This window comes from Symsagittifera roscoffensis, chromosome 2 (genome assembly GCF_963678635.1).
Source record: "Symsagittifera roscoffensis chromosome 2, txSymRosc1.1, whole genome shotgun sequence".
NCBI classification, from domain to species: domain Eukaryota; kingdom Metazoa; phylum Xenacoelomorpha; order Acoela; family Convolutidae; genus Symsagittifera; species Symsagittifera roscoffensis.
In genome coordinates, this window is record NC_087063.1 from 23,643,509 (window position 1) to 23,663,914 (window position 20,406).

At 37.8% G+C, this 20,406-nt stretch overlaps 1 protein-coding gene across 1 annotated transcript in view; it reads right to left on the reverse strand.

The window, feature by feature from the left end:
• LOC134839384 (apoptosis-resistant E3 ubiquitin protein ligase 1-like) overlaps positions 1–20,406 on the reverse strand; it is a 381,686-nt gene that overhangs the window by 195,785 nt on the left and 165,495 nt on the right. The gene's annotated exons all lie outside the window — the stretch shown is intronic.

A 20,406-nucleotide genomic window follows, 5' to 3' on the forward strand; every position in this document is an offset into this window, starting at 1 on the left:
GCATTAGTCAAAATTTTCATCAAATGTTCAGTAAAGCTATCATAGGAATTGACCAAAAGTCGCTATCTTTGAGCTTTTCTTATAGGAATCTTTCAAATTTATAGGCTCTAAGATTATTACAAGATAGGGTCTTTTGTAACAGAAAGTTGTCAGATATGGAACTTTTTGTAGGATTGTCATCCCGGTGTTTTTGATATGTTTTAGGATGTGGAGCTGTTTGGGGGTGCGGCTCATCAGTTAATACTCTAGAAAAAAGTTAAGAACTCATGTTTTTTTCCTTTTTGCCGAGATTGGTGGTTCTGTGAGTTAGTTCACAGAACTGACAACATTACTGAGTCCCATATCCGCCGAGGCAGATCGGTTGCTGGCTGAAGACTGATTCTAATATTTTAAGAATCAGATTTGCCGCAGCATCCGCAAAATTGCTGCTTTTCTTTGATTTTCTTTGCTGTTTTGGATACCAAAAACAAATAGCTAATACACTGTACCGCTCAAAATTGCTCCAAAAACAGGCGTAATTGCTGAATCCGAAAATGCATTTGCGGAATTCGGGACAGTTTGTGGAATCTAGAAACAAACAAAAAACATGTGGGAAGTGAAGGTGTGCTTTTGCCGACTCCGAAACTGTAACCGGAATTCTTAGTTTGTACGCGGTGTATTTGTCGGGTTTATTGTTTCCAAGTTCAAACCAATTTTACGAAAGTTGACAGCCTATGAATTGCCAAGCGAGTATGCTTGCACCAACCTAAACTGCGGATATCTTCGCTGCTCGAATAAAACTTTGATAATTGTTCCGACTTTCGATACGAAAGTAACGGAATATTTATGCTCGGGGTGGGTTTTTTTTCTTCAGACAAATTTCGAATTTTTAACTAGCCATTTTTGACAAATTTTTTTTATATCATTCAAAAGATATTGTTATCTTGAGCTTAAATTTGAAAAGATATTTCACCTGTGATTATTTTTTGTAAAGTTATGAGAGTTTAAAAATTGCCATTTTGACCAATTTGGGACAATTAACGCGCGATATAATTCGCGCTATTAACGCGCGATATAATTCGCGCTATTAACGCGTAAGCGGAGATTTAATCCGTCTTATAAATCGTTCCAAATTGGTTGAACGAAGCTTATGTGCCATAATTGATTTGTTACAAGGAACGAAATCTATCTTTTTGTACTTTATATGGCGTGTGGGGGGATGATTTCCATAAAAAAATTTCAAATTTTAGAGAAAAAAAATCTTCGTTTCATATATTTCTTTAAATTTTTTTTCGTTTTTACTGCTGCTCCATAAACCTTAAAAGGCAGTCGGAACATTCAGGGCATCGCCTTGATACGAGCATTTTTGTTTCTTTTTAAAAATTAAAATAAATTCATTCAAAATAGCCTTCATCGCAGCTTTGTCAAATTAGAAGAGATAAGAACAAACCAAAACCGTTTGAATCATTTTGATAGTCCTAATACTGCAACAACATTAGGTCAGTGTTCAAGTTTGAACTGATAATTTGAATTTTGAATCGTATGTGCAAATAATGCAACAAAATTGTACCGGTTGAAACATTCGAAATTGCTGATATTGAGTTCTCAAATCAAGCAGTTTCTTTTGTCACATCCAAAAAAGGTTTACAGGCTGGCATAAAATTAAAAGGAACTCTCTATAAAAGAAAAACAATAAGGCTAATTGGAAAACACAAGAAACAAGGTAAATAGATCGAAATTAGACAGAGCTTACCAAGTCTATTGGTTGATGTCACTGAGTAAACTCGGCCATGCTAAAGAAGATTATCCATCTCGCATGCATTTATTGTGCTTTTGAGGATTTCTCTGAGGATTTCTCTGAAACGTTGTGCATGAGCGAAATGATCCAAGTGTCCAGCTCATCTTCGCTTTTCTGATGGCATCCCACTTTTCATCCTGCAAAAAACGAAAGATTAATGGCTTCTGAAAAGTCTCGAGTTTTTTCTGTTCAAAAAACTAACAGCCTCCTGTGGATGACAAACCAATGGCATTTCTGGTTACTAGTTTTGCTGGAACCAAATTGAATGTGGGCTCTAGTTTTTTCTGATCCAGACAACGCATCTTTTTTGCCGAAAAGACCTAAAAATTGGCTAATTTGGGCAATATTACTCGCAAGATTGCAGCTAATTTCATGCTAAAATCCAAACACAAGGAATCAAGTGAAACTTTCTGTGAGAAAAATCACAATTGAAAGGAAAAAGAAAAAACCATGAAATCTTTTTTAGCAAGCTCAAATCAACAGCAAGTCCTCCCAGCGTATATCACGTTTTTATTAGAATTCATTCAGCAAAAGCATGTTTCATCGTGCAATCGAATTCCAAATAGTAGATGCGGAAGTTATCTTCAGCTAGCAAGATCCTAGCTAGTCCTAGCTATCCTAATCTTTCCAAGCTCAGAAAACTCAGATCATTTGATGTTTCATGTCCCACAGTACCCTAGAGCTCGCTGACGAAACAAACTTTGCATTGGGACTCAAAAAGGCTCAATGATAATGACGATCTGGTTTTGTTTTTACTTTCCGAGCATGTTCAAAAAGACCATTGACTCCCTGTGCAGACATCTGGGGATGAACGTTAGCTGCTCTTTTTTTCCTGCTGATTACGGAAGAATCTTTTTGTGTTTGGAGCTTTTTGATGTTCCATGCTGCCTTTTTTGTCTGTTTTCCTTACTTGTCTGTCGCTAAAGATGGCGTTTCCGGGCAATCAGACTATTGATTCATTACACACCAATCGCAAATCATTGATGCAGCTACTAAAATTCCCAGCTGGAAGTTGTTGCATTAGCGTGAATTTGTTTGTTCACCCAAAAAGTTCTAAACATAATGACAGGTCTAACGAAAGATATATCAATTAACTAGATGACAAACTGCTTAGTTCTATGACTGAATGACTGCATTCTTGGTTGAATTGACCAATTACGTTTTCCCTGATGCAAAAATTGCTTCAACGATAAGGATTGTTATGGAATGCGTCACTGATCTGGACCGCAAAAATTGAAGTGGTTCAAACAAAAAGAGTGGAAAATTTGTAAGCTATTGATGGACTCTAATCTTGATGACCCAATGAAATTTGGCTTTATCGATCAAATTGTGTTTGCTGAGTATTTGAGTGCGCTTAAATTTTGATGCGACCATATGGCCGCTAGATCTAAAGATTGAATCAGCTTCCATCTTCACTCTTGTATCAAATTCTTTACTCAAGTAAAATGACGAAAACTGAAAGCTCATACTCTGTGCAATCCATCTCTCCATCTACGTTTGCAGTTACTTCCAAAACCCTTGTGCCTCTGTCATCACACGCGTCAGCAGATACAGCAATATTATATGCACTGTCGACATCAGTAACTCCTTTTGGAGCACCCTGCAACCATTCGTTTCTCCGATGCAGGGCTACTCAGTACTTATTCGTGAATACCGACGCCACCGACATTTGGGCTTGTATAACCCTGTGGGAAAGGTTCGTTCGGCACCCTCCTTAATTCAAATTAAGGCCGTACCTCAACTTTACCAGCCAAATCTTTGCTACATGGATTGGTACATTTCTGCTTCACCAAATCCAAAACGGGCCATTTCCTAATTATCGTTAAGTTGAAAAAATGCATGCCGAAAAGTACAAGGAGAAACATCTGGAGAGCACAATGTATCTCAGGGCAACAATGTCACCTAAAGACAGCAAGGAACATAAAAGCACGAGTCGGGAGATCTTTGTATCACAAATAGACTGTCAGCCGCAAAAATGATGTAGAGTCAGGCAATGCAGGCGATAGTTAGCCTTATGGTGCATGTTGTTGTTGTCCAAGCATTTGTCATTTTCGGGGGCTAAAATGATGAAGACGAATCATCGGGGCTGAGCATAGAACAGACAGCCTGTAATTAAAATTTGTCTCAAAATTTCAATCGGTGAGTTCAGCACAGCTTAAGTTTTTATTAGTCACCATCTCGATTCACCGAAAAGTTTCTGCTCCGATTTTCTTGTGACGTTCATAAATGTTTCGAAACCAACGGTTTAAATCACAGAAAAAATCTTGCCCACAACTCCCTGTGCTGGTTTTACATGAGCGAAAAGTTCCGTTGTCCAGCTCATGTTCGTTTTTTTGCTGGCAACATATCCCATGTTTCATCCAGCAAAGAACGCCAAGATTAATGGCTTCTAGAAAATCTTTTGTTTTTTCTGTTCAAAAAACTAACAGCACTTTTTTTTTCTGGTCAAGCCAACGCATCTTCTTCGCCGAAAAGATCTCAAAATTGGCTAATTTGGGTTATCTCACTCTGAAGATTGCAGCTAATTTCATTCTTTAATCCAAACAGAAGGAATGAAGTGAAATTGTCTTTGAAAAAAATCACAATTGAAAGGAAAAACAAAAAACCATGAAATCATCTTTAGCTAGCTTCGCAACAAGAGCAAGTCTTCCGAACGTATTTCACTTTTTATTAGAAGTCATTCAGCAAAAGCATGTTTCATCGTGCAATCGATTTCCAAATAGTTCATTTTTTGACGGAATGACTTAGTCTTGGTTGATTTGACGAATGACCTACTCGCTGATGCGAGACTTGCTTCACTGATAAAAATTTTTATGTACTGCTTCACTGGTATGGACCGCAAAAATTGAAGTGCTTCAAACAAAAAGATTGGAAGATTTACAAGCCCTTGATGGACTCTAATCTTGATGATCCAATTAAAACTGTATTTGAGTGCACTTCAATTTGATTCGGGCATTTGGCCGCTAAATGTAAGATATAAATCAGTTTTCATCTTCATTCTAGTAACAATTTCTTTGCTCAAGTAAAATATGGAAAACTGAAAGCTCATTTTCTGCGCTTTCCAGCTCTCCATCAACGTTTGCAGTGCCTTCCAACACCCATGTGCCTCTTTCATCACTCGCTTCAGCGGGGACAGCAACATTATACGCACTGTTGTCATCGATAACCTCCTTTGGAGCACCCTCGTAATCATTCGTTTCTCCGATGCAGGCGCTACTCAGTTTTTAATCGCAAGTATCGATGCCACCGGCATATGGGCTGGTATACCCATCTCCGTAACGTTCATTCGGCACACTCCCTTATTCAAATTCACGCTTTGCTTCAATATTACTAGCCAATTTTTTGCTACATAAATTCGTTTAATTTGGCATCACTATAACCAAATTCTCCATGGCCGTCGGCATTTCCTCATTATCGTGAAGTTCAAAAAACCCATGACGAAAAATTTAAAGAGAAAAATTTTGGAGAATACAATGTCCCCCAGGGTAACAATGTCTCTTAATGAGAGCACGGAATATGGAAGCACGAGGCGAGAGATCTCTGTTCCAAAATTAGACTGTCAGCCGCAAAAGGGATGTAGAGTCAGAGAACGCAAGGCGATAGTTAGCATTACCAGGCATGCTATGGTCCCAGCATTTGTCAATTTTGAGGGCGAAAGCGATGAAGACGAAACTTCTGAGCTAAGCATAGAACAGACAGCCTGTTTTTGACTTTTTAATCAAAATTTCAATTAGTGAGTTTAGCACAGCTTAAAACTTTAGTAGTCATCGGCTCAATTCACCGAAAAGCTTCTGCTCATTATTTCCTGTGACTATAATAAATGTTTAGTAGTTTGCTTTTTTCTGGCAACATTTCCCATTGTTTATCCTGGCAACGAACGCCAAGATTAGTGGCTTCTAAAACACTTCGACAAAAATTTAGCAGCACACTGTGGATGACAAACCAATGGCCTTTTTGGTTATTGATGTAGCTGGAACCAAATTGAATGTTTGTTATAATTTTTTTTTCTGATCAAGCCAACTCATTTTTGTGTCGGGAAAGACCTAAATTTTGACTAATTTGGGTAAGATCACTCATAAGATTGCAGCTAACTCCTTCTAAAATCTAAAAACAATGAACCCAGTCAAATTTTTTTAAAGAAAAAATCACAATAAAAATTAATAAATAAATACCGTGAAGTCTTTTTTCAGCATGCTGAAGAACAAAAGCAAGCGAGTCAGAGTAAATTTCACTTTGGTGCTGGAAGCTTTTCAGCAAATGCCTGTTTTATCGTGCAATCGAGTTCCAAATGAAATCAAATACAAAAACCGGAGAGTTATGCAACGTTTTTTTATGGAATCAGTTTCTCGCATCGCCTAAAGATTTCTAGTCTAGCTGAGTGAACCAAATCAATATGTTAGTCAAATTAAAATAATGTTTTGTGCAGAATCACACTTCAACTAAAAAACCTGAATTTGACGTAGCGCTGTCTCCCATTTGAGCTGGCAATGATTATACTTTTGACCACCAATCCTGCGTTTGAGACAGGCAAGCTGAGAATGGGATGAATGTACCAACCAAGAAATTGTTCAGGCGGTGCGATCCAGACAAGTGCGCAGCGCTACGCTTGCCAGATTTAGCGCGCATTGATTTTCGTTCATCAGATGACGGCATGAGCTATTGAGTAAACTTGCGAACTTTTATTCAAAACAAAATCAGGGAACCCATGATCAGAAGGTTCAGATCACCTGATATTTCATGTCTCACAGTACCCTGGAGCTCGCTGACGAAACAAACTGTGCACTGGGACACAAAAAGGCTCAATGATGGTGACGATCCGTTTTTGTTTTTACTTTCCGAGCATGTTCAAAAAGACCATTGACTCCCTGTGCAGACCTCCGGGGATGAACGTTAGCTGCTCTTTTTTACTGCTGTTTACAGAGGAATCTTTGTATGTTTGGAGCTTTTTGATGTTCCATGCTGCCTTTTTTTGTCTGTCTTCCTTATTTGTCTGTCGCTAAAGATGGCGTTTTCGGGCAATCAGACCATTTATTCATTACACACCAATCGCGAATTATTGATGCAGCTGCTGCAATTCCCAGCTGGAAGTTGTTGCATTAGCGTGAACTTGTTTGTTCACCCAAAAAGTTCTAAGATTAACAAAAGGTCTAACAAAAGACTGATTTGATATGATATAAATCAGTGAACTAGATGACAAACTGCTTAGTTTTTATGACTGAATGACTTTAGTCTTGGTTGAATTGACCAATGACGTTTTTCCTGATGCAAAACTTGCTTCAATGATAAGGATTGTTATGGACTGCGTTACTGATGTGGACCGCAAAAATTGAAGTGGTTCAAACAAAAAGATTGGAAAGTTTATAAGCTTTTGATGGACTCTAATCTTGATGATCCAATGAAGTTTGGCTTTATCGATCAAGTTGTGTTCGCTGAGTGTTTGAGTGCACTTAAATTGTGATGCAAGCATATGGCCGCTAGATCTAGAATTTAAATCAGCTTCCATCTTCATTCATGTATCACTTTCTTTACTCAAGTAAAAAGCCGAAAACTGAAAGCTCATAATCTGTGCAATCCATCTCTCCATCAACGTTTGCAGTTACTTCCAAAGCCCTTATGCCTCTTTCATCGCACGCCTAATAGCAATATTATATGCACTGGCGACATCAGTAATTCCTTTTGGAGCACCGTGCAACCATTCGTTTCTCCGATGCAGGCGCTACTCAGTACTTATTCGTGAATTCCGATGCCACCGACATTTGGGCTTGTATAACCCTGTGGGAAAGGTTCATTCGGCACCCTCCTTAATTCAAATTCAGGCCCTACCTCAACTTTACCAGCCAAATTATTGCTACATGGATTGGTATATTTCGGCTTCACCATATCCAAATTCGCCATGGCTGTCGGCATTTCCTAATTATCGTGAAGTTGAAAAAATGCAATCAGAAAAGTACAACGAGAAACATCGGGAGAGCACAATGTACCTCAGGGCGGACCATAGAAGCAAGAGTCGGGAGATCTTTGTTCCACAAATAGACTGTCAGCCGTAAAAGGATGTTTATTCAGGGAATGCTGGCGATAGTTAGCATTTGCATGCTGTTGTCCAAGCATTTGTAAATTTCGGGGGCAAAATTGATGAAGACGAAGCATCGGAGCTGAGCATAGAAGAGACAACCTGTAATTAAATTTGTATCAAAATTTCAATCAGTGAGTTCAGAACAGCTTAAGTTTTTAGTAGTCACCGGCTCGATTCACCGAAAAGTTTCTGCTCATATTTTCTTGTGACGTTCATAAGTTTTTCGAAGTCAACGGTTTGAATCACAGAAAAAATCTTGCCTACAATTCCCTGTGCTGGTTGTACATGAGCGAAACGAAACGCTGTCCAGCTCATGTTTGTTTTTTTTTGCTTGCAACATATCCCATGTTTCATCCAGCAAAGAAAGCCAAGATTACTGGCTTCTAAAAAATCTCTTGGTTTTTCTGTTCAAAAAACTAACAGCACACTGTGGACAACAAACCAATAGCCCTCCTGGTTACTGGTATTGCTGCAACCAAATTGAATGTTTGCTCTAGTTTTTTCTGATCAAGCCAACGCATCTTTCTTGCCAAAAAGACCTAAAAATTGGCTAATTTGGGCAAAATTACTCGCAAGATTGCAGCTACTTTCATTCTATAATCCAAACACAAGGAATCAAGTGAAACTTTTTTTTTGAAAAAATCACAATTGAAAGGAAAAATAAAAAACCATGAAATGATTTTCGCAAGCTCCGAAAAAACAGCAAGCCTTCCCAGCGTAAGTTTTACTTTTTCATTAGAAGTCATTCGGCAAATGCGTGTTTAATCGTGCAATCGAATTCCAAATAGTCGATGCGGAAATTGTCTTCAGCTAGCACAACCCTAGCTAATCTTTGCTATTCTAGTCCTTCCTAGCTAAATTCAGACGATTCGGATCGCCTGATGGCTAATGTCCCATAGGACCCTGGATTTCGCTGACAAAACAAACTGTGCACTTAGACACAAAAAGATTCAATGATGATGACGAGCCGTTTTTAATTTTAATATTCCAGCATGTTCAAAAAAGCTATCGAATCCCTGTTCAGACCTCTTGGTTTGAACGATAGCTGCTCGTTTTTCCAATTCCTTCAGCTTATTTCAGAAGAAGTTTCAAACAAAAAGAGTGGAAAGTTTATAGGCTATTGATTGACGTTAACCTTGGCGATCCAATTAAAACTGGCTTTTACGTTAAAATTGCGTTTGCCGAATATTTGTGTGCACTTTATTTGATGCGAGCATTTGGCCGCTAAACTGAAGTTAAAATCAGCTTCCATCTTCATTCTAGTAACAGCTTCTTTACTTAGGTAAAATGTCGAAAACTGAAAGCTCATACTCTGTGCAATCCAGCTCTCCATCAACGTTTAATGTTAATTCCAGTACCCTTGTGCCTCTGTCAACAGTCGCCTCAGCAGATACAGCAACAAGCAACATTAGGAACGAAAGGTTCATTCGGCACCCTCCCTAATTCAAATTCAGGCCGTACCTCAACTTTACCAGCCAAATCTTTGCTACATGGATTGGTATATTTCGGCTTCACCATATCCAAAAGGGGCCATTTCCTAATTATCGCGAAATTGAAAAAAATGCATGCCGAAAAGTACTAGGAGAAACATCTGGAGAGCACAATGTACCTCAGGGCAACAATGTCATTTAAAGACAGCACGGACCATGGAAGCACGCGTCGAAAGATCTTTGTTCCACAAGTAGACTGTCAGCCACAAAAAAGGGGTGTAGACTCAGAGAATACAGGCGATATTTAGCTTTACGGTTCAAGCTGTTGTCTAAGCAATTGTCAATGTTAAGGACAAAAGTGATGCAGACGAAACATCAGAGCTAAGCATAGAACAGACAGCCTGTAATTAACTTGTTTATCAAAACTTCAATCCGTGAGTTCAGCACAGCTCGAGTTTTTAGTAGTCACAGGCTCGATTCACCGAAGAGCTTTTGCTCTTTTTCTTTTGTGCTATTCAACAAAATTTAGTATTCAACGGCTTGAATCAGAGAAAAAATCTTGCACAAAGCTCTCTGTGCTCGTTGTGCATGAGCGAAAAGATTTTTTGTCGAGCTCTTATTAACTAGCAGCACACTGTGGATGACAAACCAATGGCTATTTTGGTTACTGGTGTAGCTAAAACAAATTGAATGTTTGCTCTAGTTTTTTTTTATCAAGCCAACGCATCTTTTTGGCTAAAAATACCTAAAATTTGGATAATTTAGATTATATAAGTCACAAGATTGCAGCTAATTCATTTTAAAATCCAAACACAACGAATCACGTCATTTAGTTTTGAAAAAAAAAATTTTTAAAGGAACGTTTAAAAAGCTTGAAACCTTTTTTTAGCAAGCTTCGGAAAAGCAGTCAGCCTTCTCTTGGTAGTTTTCACTTTTTCGTTAGAAGTCATTCAGCAAACGCATGTTTAATTGCGCAATCAAATTGCAAATAAACGATTCGGAAGTTGACTTCAGCTAGCAAGATTCTAGCTAATGTGAGCTATCCTAGTCTTTCATAAGTAAGCTTAGAAGATTCAGATCGCTTGATATTTATGTCCCACGGTACCCTAGAGCTCGCTGACTTAACAAACTTTTCACTGGAAGACAAAAAGGGACTATGATGATGACGATCCGTTTTTGTTTTTACTTTCCCAGCACGTTCAAAAAAACTATCTAATCCCTGTGCAGACGTTTGGGGTGGAACGATAGCGGCTCTTTTTTCCAATTCGTTCTGCTGATAACAGAGAAATCTTGTTTCTTTGGAGGTTTTTGATTTTCTATGCTGCCTTTTTTGTCTGTCTTCCTTTTTAGCCTGTAGCTTAAGATGGCGAATTATTCTTTAAAAACCAACCGCGAATTATGGATGGAACTACTGCAGTTCTCAACTAGAAGTTGTCGCATCAAGATGCACTTGTCTGCTCTCCCGACAATTTTGTTCATTTTATGGCAGAATGATTTTAGTCTTTGTTGAATGGACTACTGACCTACTTCCTGATGCGAGACTTGCTTCTTTGATAAGAATTTTTATGTACTGCTTCACTGGTACGGACCGCAAAAATTGCTTCAAACAAAAAGATTGGGAAATTTACAAGGAATTCATGGACTCTAATCTTAATGATCCAATTAAAACTGTATTTGAGTGCACTTCAATTTGATTCGGGTATTTGTCAGCTAAATCTAAGATATAAGTCAGTTTTCATCTTCATTCTAGTAACAACTTCTTTGCTCAAGTAAAATATCGAAAACTGAAAGCTCATTTTCTGCGCTTTCCAGCTCTCCATCAACGTTTGCAGTGCCTTCCAACACCCATGTGCCTCTGTCATCACTCGCCTTAGCGGGGACAGCAACCTTATACGCACTGTTGTCATCGGTAATCTCCTTTGGAGCACCCTGGCAATCAGTCGTTTCTCCGATGCAGGAGCTACTCAGTTTTTATTCGCAAGTATCGATGCCACAGGCATTTGGGCTGGTATACCCATCTCCGTAACGTTCATTCGGCACACTCCCTTATTCAAATTCACGCTTTGCTTCAATATTACTAGCTAAATTTTTGCTACATAAATTCGTTTAATTCGGCATCACTATAACCAAATTCTCCATGGCCGTCGGCATTTCCTAATTATCGTAAAGTTGAAAAAACCCCATGACGAAAAATTTGAACAGAAAATTCTGGAGAATACAATGTCCACCAGGGTAACAATGTCTCTTAAAGAGAGCACGGAATATGGAAGCACGAGGCGAGAGATCTTTGTTCCAAAATTAGACTAAATTGGGTAAGATCACTCAAAAGATTGCAGCTAACTCCTTCTAAAATCTAAACACAATGAACCCAGTCAAACTTTGTTTGAAAAAAATCACAATAAAAAGTAATAATTAAATACCGTGAAGTCTTTTTTCATTATGCTAAGGAACAAAAGCAAGCGACTCAGAGTAAATTTCACTTTGGTGCTGGAAGCTCTTCAGCAAATGCCTGTTTTATCGTGCAATCGAGTTCCAAATGAAATCGAATACAAAAACCGATAACTTATGCAAAACTTATTTTATGGAATCAATTTCTCGCGTCGCCTAAAGATTTCTAGTCTAGCCAAGTGAGTCAAATCAATATGTTGGTCAAATCAATATAATGTTTTGTGCAGAATCGCACTTCAACTAACAAACCTGAAATTGACGAAGCGCTGTCTCCCATTTGAGCTGGCAATGATTATGGTTTTGACTACCAGTCCTGCGTTTGAGACAGGGAAGCTGAGAATGGGATGAATGTACCGACCAAGAAGTTGTTCAGGCGGTGCGATCCAGACAAGTGCGCAGCGCAATGCTCGCCAGATAAAGCGCGCATTGATTTTCGTTCATCAGATGACGACATGAGCTGCTGAGTAAACTTGCGGACTTTTATTCAAAACAAAATTAGTGAACCCATGATCTGAAGAAAATCATTGATCATGCGTCAAGGTTGCCCCCATTGATGGATCGAAGAGAAAATATCAGCCGCTCGACAGATCTAAAAGCCTGAGTTATACTGCAAACGACATTGAACGTTTCCAATATGAGGTGCAGGAGGTTTCATGAATCGTGTATCATATCATAGCTGGGACGAGAATAAATAACTTTTTGACGTTGCTTGTAATTCGTTGAGGTTTTCCAGAAGAATGAGATTTTGGCGGATTTCCCCGGCAAAGTACTCATCAACAACTTTGCCCACAGCACTGACACCAACCAGAAGTTCTCAGTAATTACGTCATTAAACTTGCGGATTTCCCTAGTGGTTGATCGACGCCTCAAACGAGGACTGTGCCATTCACAAAAAGAGTATTCGTCCTGCGGTGTTTGGTGAACCACGCCACCCAGAAAAAAAATGAAGCCAACATGAAATTGGCTGCAGTTTCGCTGACCTGTACAAATGATAGAATTGTCATTTTCAAATTGTAAAGTGATATTGCACGTTTTCAGCAACTGCGAATTGATTATGGAAATAAGGCCGTGCGCGTAAGTGTTGTTCTACAGTTGAAATCAATGAATCCACAAACAAATTGTTTATTTTAGTCATGTGCTTTATCGAACTCACTTAATTAATTTTTTGGTACTTCCTCTGTACAGTTATTTATTCAGATCATATCAGCAATTAACAAACAATCATCAATGTTGATCAACTTAGCAGCATTTAGGATCAGCTGCAGTCGAGAATCTGTTGCATTTTTTTCCAGGAAGAAAATTTCAATCAGTGAGAGTAGCAAAGTTTAGGTTTTAGTAGTCACCTACTCGATTCACCGAAAAGCTTCTGCTCATACTTTCCTGTGACACTCTAAAACTTTAGTAGTCAACGGTTTAAATCACAGAGGAAATCTTGCCCAAATTTTTGGATGATGTTAGTAGTACATCTGTATGGGACAAGGTTAAATTGTTTCAACAACGTTTTCTTAATTTAATCTTCCGTTTGTATTAATCTTCCGAATAATACTTCATTTCGAAAACTATTTTGAAGTAAATAAAAAATAAACTATTTAACCATGATTTTTAAGCAAAGGTGAGAGCTCCAGGGGAGAATTAGCTGGCATGAGAATTGGGAATGCGAAAACATCTCCTAATTCTTGAAGTAGAGCGTGATTATACTTATCATGACTCACAGATCAAAAAGAACAAATCAAGAAAAATTCCACCTGAGAATACCACTTAAAATACAGCTGATAAAATCAGAAAACTCACTTTGTAAACCAAATTTTGCCATTCCAAATTTTGCCATTCCAAACTATTAAATAGTTTCATATAAACATGTCAAATCAACGTCATAGCTGCAAATCATGCCGTAAACCAATGATGTCTTCTGCTGAAATGTACCACTGTGTGGGATGTGACGCAAGGATGCATCTTGATACTACATGCACTGGTTTGACACCTGTGGCAGTCAATGGAATCAGGGAACTGGGAACGAGGGCCATGCTTCTCTGCAACGACTGTGTAGCAAACAACAAGAGGGACGACTTTGTTCAAGATGCTACAATTCAGCAACTTAAAGATAAGTTCACTACTGATATTATTGAGAGCAAATTTATTCCGGTCGTCAATACCCTAAAGCCTGTAATCGAAATTACGATAGAACAAATTTTCAATTCAAAAATGAATGCGCTTACCGAAAAAAGCACCGAGAAGGCAGAAGCCTTAATCAAGAAAAATAGCATGAAACAGAATGAAAAAGCAGATGATAAGAAGTCAAATAACTTTCACAATGTGTCGAAATGTCTAAGAATTCAGGGAATTCCTGAAAACAAAGAGTTTTCAAAAAATGAAAATGTTTTTCACGCAAACGAAACAATAAAAGAAATATTTGAAAAACTGCGAGTGAATGCAAACGTGGAAAATGTACATCGACTTGGAAAATTTTCAGAAAGTCGTTCTAAACCAAGAGTTACTATGGTTACACTATCTAGTGAATGGCATGCAAAATTGATATTAGCCAAAAGTGCTGAAATGTGGGATGACCTGAAAAATATGGGGTTTTTTATATTGCCTGCCCTAAGCTATGAGGATTCAAAGAAAGAAAATTTATGCCTTCAAAAAAGACGTGAATTGATAAATGCAAACGTACCACCCAGCAGCTTGAAAATTCGTAACTTCCAATTATTTAAAGACGATGTTTTGGTAAACATTGATGCTAAAAAAGCCACTGAATGACTAATGTACCTAAACTGTGTACTGTTGAATGCCAGGAGTTTATTGAAATTTGAAAGAAGAAGTAAATTTGTTTCAGCTGTATCTCATTGTGCAGCATCTGTACTTTTAGTGACTGAAACCTGGCTAAATGATCAAATTGAAGACACTGAACTCATGCTACTTGAATATTCTGTTTATAGAGCGGACCGCAAATTAACAGGTAACACTTCGAATCACGGTGGTGTTCTTATCGCAGTAAGAGATTGTTTTAATTCATATAAACTAAATCTAGATCTACCAGAATGTGCATTAGCGGTTCAAATAGAAGTGAACAATTTCAATTTCGTGATTTTTTGCGTATACAATCCCCCAGAAGATAGCAAATACAGATATAATTTTGAAGATTTCAAAAAGATTTTTGATTCGATTGTCTCCATTAAAAATCATCCTGTTCTTTTATGTGGCGACATAAATTTCCCTCAAACGGATTGGAGAATTAACCAAAGCACGAGTATATATGAAAATGAAATTTTGGAATTAGTAGACGAAGCAGAAATGAATCAAATAATTGAATTTCCAACTTGTGGTTCAAATATATTAGATGTCGCTCTAATGAGGGGGTTGGAGGGTTTCGCTGAAATTTGCACGAATTTTGAAAAAAGCTATGATATAACAGATCACAGACCTATATCGCTGAAAATTGAAATAGATGTTCAAGACGAAAAACCAGTCAAAGAAAGTTTTTATAGTTTTTGCTCGGCGGACTATGATAGCATGATTGATTATATGCAGAAATATCCCTTTTCACCTATTTGTTTTACAAATATCGATAGAATGTCTGACGAAATGTACGAATATATCAACAATCTTATTTCAAATTTTGTTCCAAAACGAACCATGCATAGACAAAAATTACCACCTTGGGTGAGTCCAAAGACTTCAAATTTGATTAAAATTCTAGAAACAAAGCGAAAACAATTCGACTCAAGGCCTACTCCCCATTTGCAGGAAACGATAACGAATTTTCAAAAAACAGTTTAATGCAAAAATATGGAACTAGAACGAGTAGAGTACCAAGAAAGTATCTTAAGTTCTCGAAATACTAACATGATTTTCAAACATTTCAAAAACTTGAAAAAGCAGAAGTCGAGCCTACCGCGTGAAATGGAATTAAATGGTATTAAATATAAGGAGTCAGCTGAAAAAGTCGAAAAATTAAATAATTTTTTTCACTCTGTATTTACGCCGAAATTGAATTTTAAAGTAACAGACATTGCTTGCGAAAATGCTTCCCTCATAAATTTTGACATATCTCAAAACAAAATCCGAGAATTGTTGACTAAACTGGATGTAACAAAAAGTAAAGGCCCGGATGGCCTGCCGCCTTGTTTTTTGAAAAGTTTAGCTAAACCGATGAGCTCCATTTTAAATGCTATTTTCAAAAATATCAAGAGGTTACGATGTGTACCTAAATTCTGGAAAAGTGCTGCTATTTCGCCCATACACAAAAAAGACGACAAAAGGCAAATAAAAAACTATAGACCTGTCTCGTTATTAACAATTATCTCTAAAGTGCTCGAAAAATGCATGTACGAACCACTTTACGATCACTTTCAAAAATACATGAAATCAAGTCAACATGGTTTTGTTAAAAAGAAGTCGGTTGTAACTAATCTGTTAGCATTTTTACAACAAGTTTACGAGGCGCTGGATAAAAATCCGAACGATGAAGTGCTCGTTTATTACACCGATTTTTCAAAGGCATTCGATAAAGTGCCCCATTTTGAATTGTTGAAAAAAGTGGCGAATATTGGAGTAGGGGGATGTTTTTTGGAAGTCTTAGCGAGCTATCTTGAAAACAGAACGCAGTGGGTAAAATGTGACAATGTATCATCCTCTTCTAAATTAGTTACAAGTGGAGTTCCTCAAGGGTCTCTGCTGGGGCCGTTACTGTTTTGCATTTTTATAAATGACCTGCCAGAAGTGCTAAAATTCACTACTCCCTTCATTTATGCAGACGATTTAAAACTTTTCTCGGCGGGCCTATCCAAATTTGAAATACAATCAGATATATCGGCTTTAGAAAATTGGGTGAACGGAAACAAAATGGAGTTGGCTCCTGACAAATGCAAAGAGCTGATTTTTCGAGGAAACTCAAATTCAATTCAAATCAACGGGCATATGCTTGAATCAGTAGAAACAATAAAAGATTTGGGGGTACATATTGATAAAACCCTAAGCTGGTCAAATCATCTAATGGCGAGAATGAAAAAAGCAAATCAGATTTTCTATTTTGCTAAAAGAAAAGTGGCAAAAGGGGTTTCACAGAAAGTAAAATTGGGTGTTTACAAGTCAGCGGTTTTACCACTTTTAACATTTGCATCTTCGTGTTTTAATATATGCCGCGCAAATTTATCAAAACTTGAACGATTCCAGAAAAGAGCGCTAAAATGGGTAACAAACAGTTATGAGAGTGATTATCTAACGTTGTTAAAACGAACGAATACATTGCCCCTTACTATGTTCATACAGCTATGCAATCTATTGAACCTATCGAGCTTTTTTCACAGTGCAAACGATTTACAAATACGACTATTAACCAACAAGTCTGCCTCAAATACAAGACAAAATGATGGCCCGAAAAAAGCCTTAAGCCTTAAAAAAGGCTTATTTCGGCCTTAAGCCCGAAATAAGCCTTAAAAAAGTCCGCACAGAAAAAGCTCGCGCTGAGTTTTGTTTCAGGCTGTCTCGGGTGGCCAATCATCTACCTGGAACAGTAGATTTCTTCAATCCCACGGGGCTAAAAAACAGACTCTTGAATTTTATGTGGACCTATCAAATGGCGAAATTCAATGAGGCGAATCCTTGCACATGGATACTGTTTTGTGATTGTCGAAACTGCAGGGATGTATGGAAGACGTTTTAAGAAGAAATGAACTGGGAGCAGTCCCATCAGAAGTATTTCTGAGAATCCACAACAACAACAACAACAACAACAACAACAACAAACAAAGTGTTTCGTTTTATTTGTTTTTAGAAATCCAGTTTTGTTTGAGAAATGGCTTAATTTTTTTCTTGGATTCCACTGACAATTGTTAAATATGATTTCGTTAAATATTATTTCCTCAACTGCTTTATCTAGCTTGCTACAGATCAATATCGTCCAAAAATGGTTAACTTCTGATGGTTGGGTCCTACCAATGATAGCTGCCTCTTGGATCCATAAGGAAATCATTTTCCCTCCTAACTTTCAACGAAACAAACCTGAAACCGAGGAAGCGCCTTTTCGCATTTACGGTGGCATTTTTTATGTTTTTAACTACAAGCCCTGCGCTTGAGATGGAAAAGATGAGACTTAAAGTGATATACACACGAAGAAGTTGATCAGGCTGTGCAGTCCAGACAAAACGCGCAGCGATATGCCCGCCAGGTTTAGCGCGCACAGTTTTTCGTTCAGCAGATGACGACATCCTAACTTGCGAACTTTTACTCAAAACAGAAGTAGGCAACCCATGACCTGAACAAATTCGTTGATCGTGCGTCAAAGTTGCTCTGATGAATCGAAGAGGAAATATTAGCCGCTTGAGAGATCTAAAATTTGGAATCACACTGCAAACGACATTTAAAACTTCATTATGAGGTGCAGGAGAGTTTCATGAATCGTGTATCATATCAAAGCTGGGACGGGATTTGTGATGTGAACTTTCCCATTTTTGAAAACTTCCTGTTTTTTTGATGGCTCGAAAAGTATATCGTTATATGGATTTGGTTTTGGATCATTCATTTGACGTTCTTTTTTGCTAGGTTTGATTGACAGAGCCGAAAAGCGAATTCTTACGAGTTGAGACGTCGCCGTCTGAAGACAGCGAAGAAGAGAAAGAGAGAGAGAGAGAGAGAGAGAGAGAGAGAGAGATATAAAGAGATGAAAGATGATAACCAGAGGTAAGGGACACAGTAGAGAAAACAGAAATCGAATCTTACTTACGTCTAAGAGAACAAGCTTTGGAGGTGGACTAAGCCTCGCGGTGAAGCGGGCAAAGCCGAATACTGTGAGACCAAAACCATTTGAACCCAAAACCCAAGATGAAGTATTCCCATAGAAGATGGAACGAAGCCAACGGTCCAAGGGACAAGACGAAACAAAGCTGCTGAAACAGTCAGACAAGACCCAGTCAAAACAAAAAAAGCAGATGTAGAAGGGACAAGACAAAGAGAATCAGCAACAATGGATACAACAGTGGATCCGGAAAATTGAGCAAGCAGACGGAAGCATTGAAAAAAGCGAGACATGAAGAAGATTGACATGAAAGCAAGGCCAGTTGAAAAACTGGACAGGTTTCAGAAGCACAATCTGGCACCGGAGGAATAGGAACTGTTGGCAGGCCTCGTCCTGCGAAAATTCAGGACGAGGTAGGATTGCGAAAGAACCCGAAAGAGAGAGGAGAGGAAAAATTTGAGCTACCGCTAGAATTTTTGGATTAATCGAGCCAAGAGGACACTAGCGTGAGAAGAAACTCGCCAGCAAACAAGAGCAAAGAACCATCGAGGCTCACCTCTACAGACTCTGAGAAAATGGAGTCACGCGTAAATCGACTGAAGGAGGCCATAACGAGCTACAGTACCTGTCGAATCGAGATTGACACAACTGGAGCGCCACTTAATCCGAAGAAATTATGGATACAGGACCTCGGATGCGGATGCTAGCTGGAACCCATGTCGGGAAATAGAAACAGAGATGAACTAAGAATCTGAAAAAAAAAATTAAATAATTTTTGCAATGCAAAACTGAGACCTAAACTCTTAAAATTATTATAAAACTTTATTTGTTATAAGGTGCTAAATTTTTCCCCGTCGTTAGGGGAGTGTGGTACTGCTCAGGCAGAACCCTTGATTCTTTTGTTACTTATTTGTTATTGAACGTATTTTGTTATCAGATCAGGTTCATTAGGATCTAATCCTATGTACAACATTACGCTGTTCAGTTTTCTTATACTAGAGCAAAACTCAGCAACTCATTATCAACAAGAACAGAACAGATGATCTGAGAAAATGGATTAAAGATTAAAAACAATTTGTTGCTATTCTCACATCAGAGTATCACACTTTAGAGGGTTCTTTAGAGTATCACACTTTTGATAGATTGTATAGGAGTTCATTTTCTAGAGTATCGCACAGGAGTTTATTTGAAATCAAAAGTTAAATTGAAAACAGTCGACATGTATGACCCAGCATTTACTTCTTATAATTTCTGTCCTGTTTTAGTGTTTGTTGAGATCATAAACGATAAATTGGAGACTTGGGACTACATTTTTTAAAAAATCAAAGTAGCTTTTTTAGTTGAGGCACTCTCAAATATCTGAAAACGATCACGAGTTTATCAAAAATTGCCATTTTTTTTTAAATCACACAAAATTGTTTTTAAGAATGCTTTTTAAGAATAGTTATTTTTTATATTATTTCTTAGAGTTTCTTTTTTCCGGCGAGACCTGAATCCACCGAGGTTTTGTTTGACAGCAATTATCCTCTTTGTTGCTAAGTTTGTAACTGAGTTTGTTTCAAGTTTTAGTTTGAAAAATGAAACCAAATTTTGAAGCAATTGAACTTTATGACAACTATTTTACTTTTGTAAAGTATTTTTGTGTTTTTGTCTGGTTTTTGTGTTTTGCGAGAACAAATTGATTTTCTTGAGTTATTCAAAACGAATTAATTTTATCAAATAAAAGAAATTTTGGCGGTAGGTCTGTAAAACGATATGCCACTAAACCGAATAGAAGCGAATCAAATCAGTAAACCAAAAAGACCTTCTTGACTTAGGTATTATCACTTATTGACTCCTGAGAATGAAAAGAACCTACTTTTTCTTAACAAAAAATGGAAAGCCACTGATGAAATCAAATTCAATGGTCGTGGAATCGCGACGTAACCACATTATTTTAGAACTG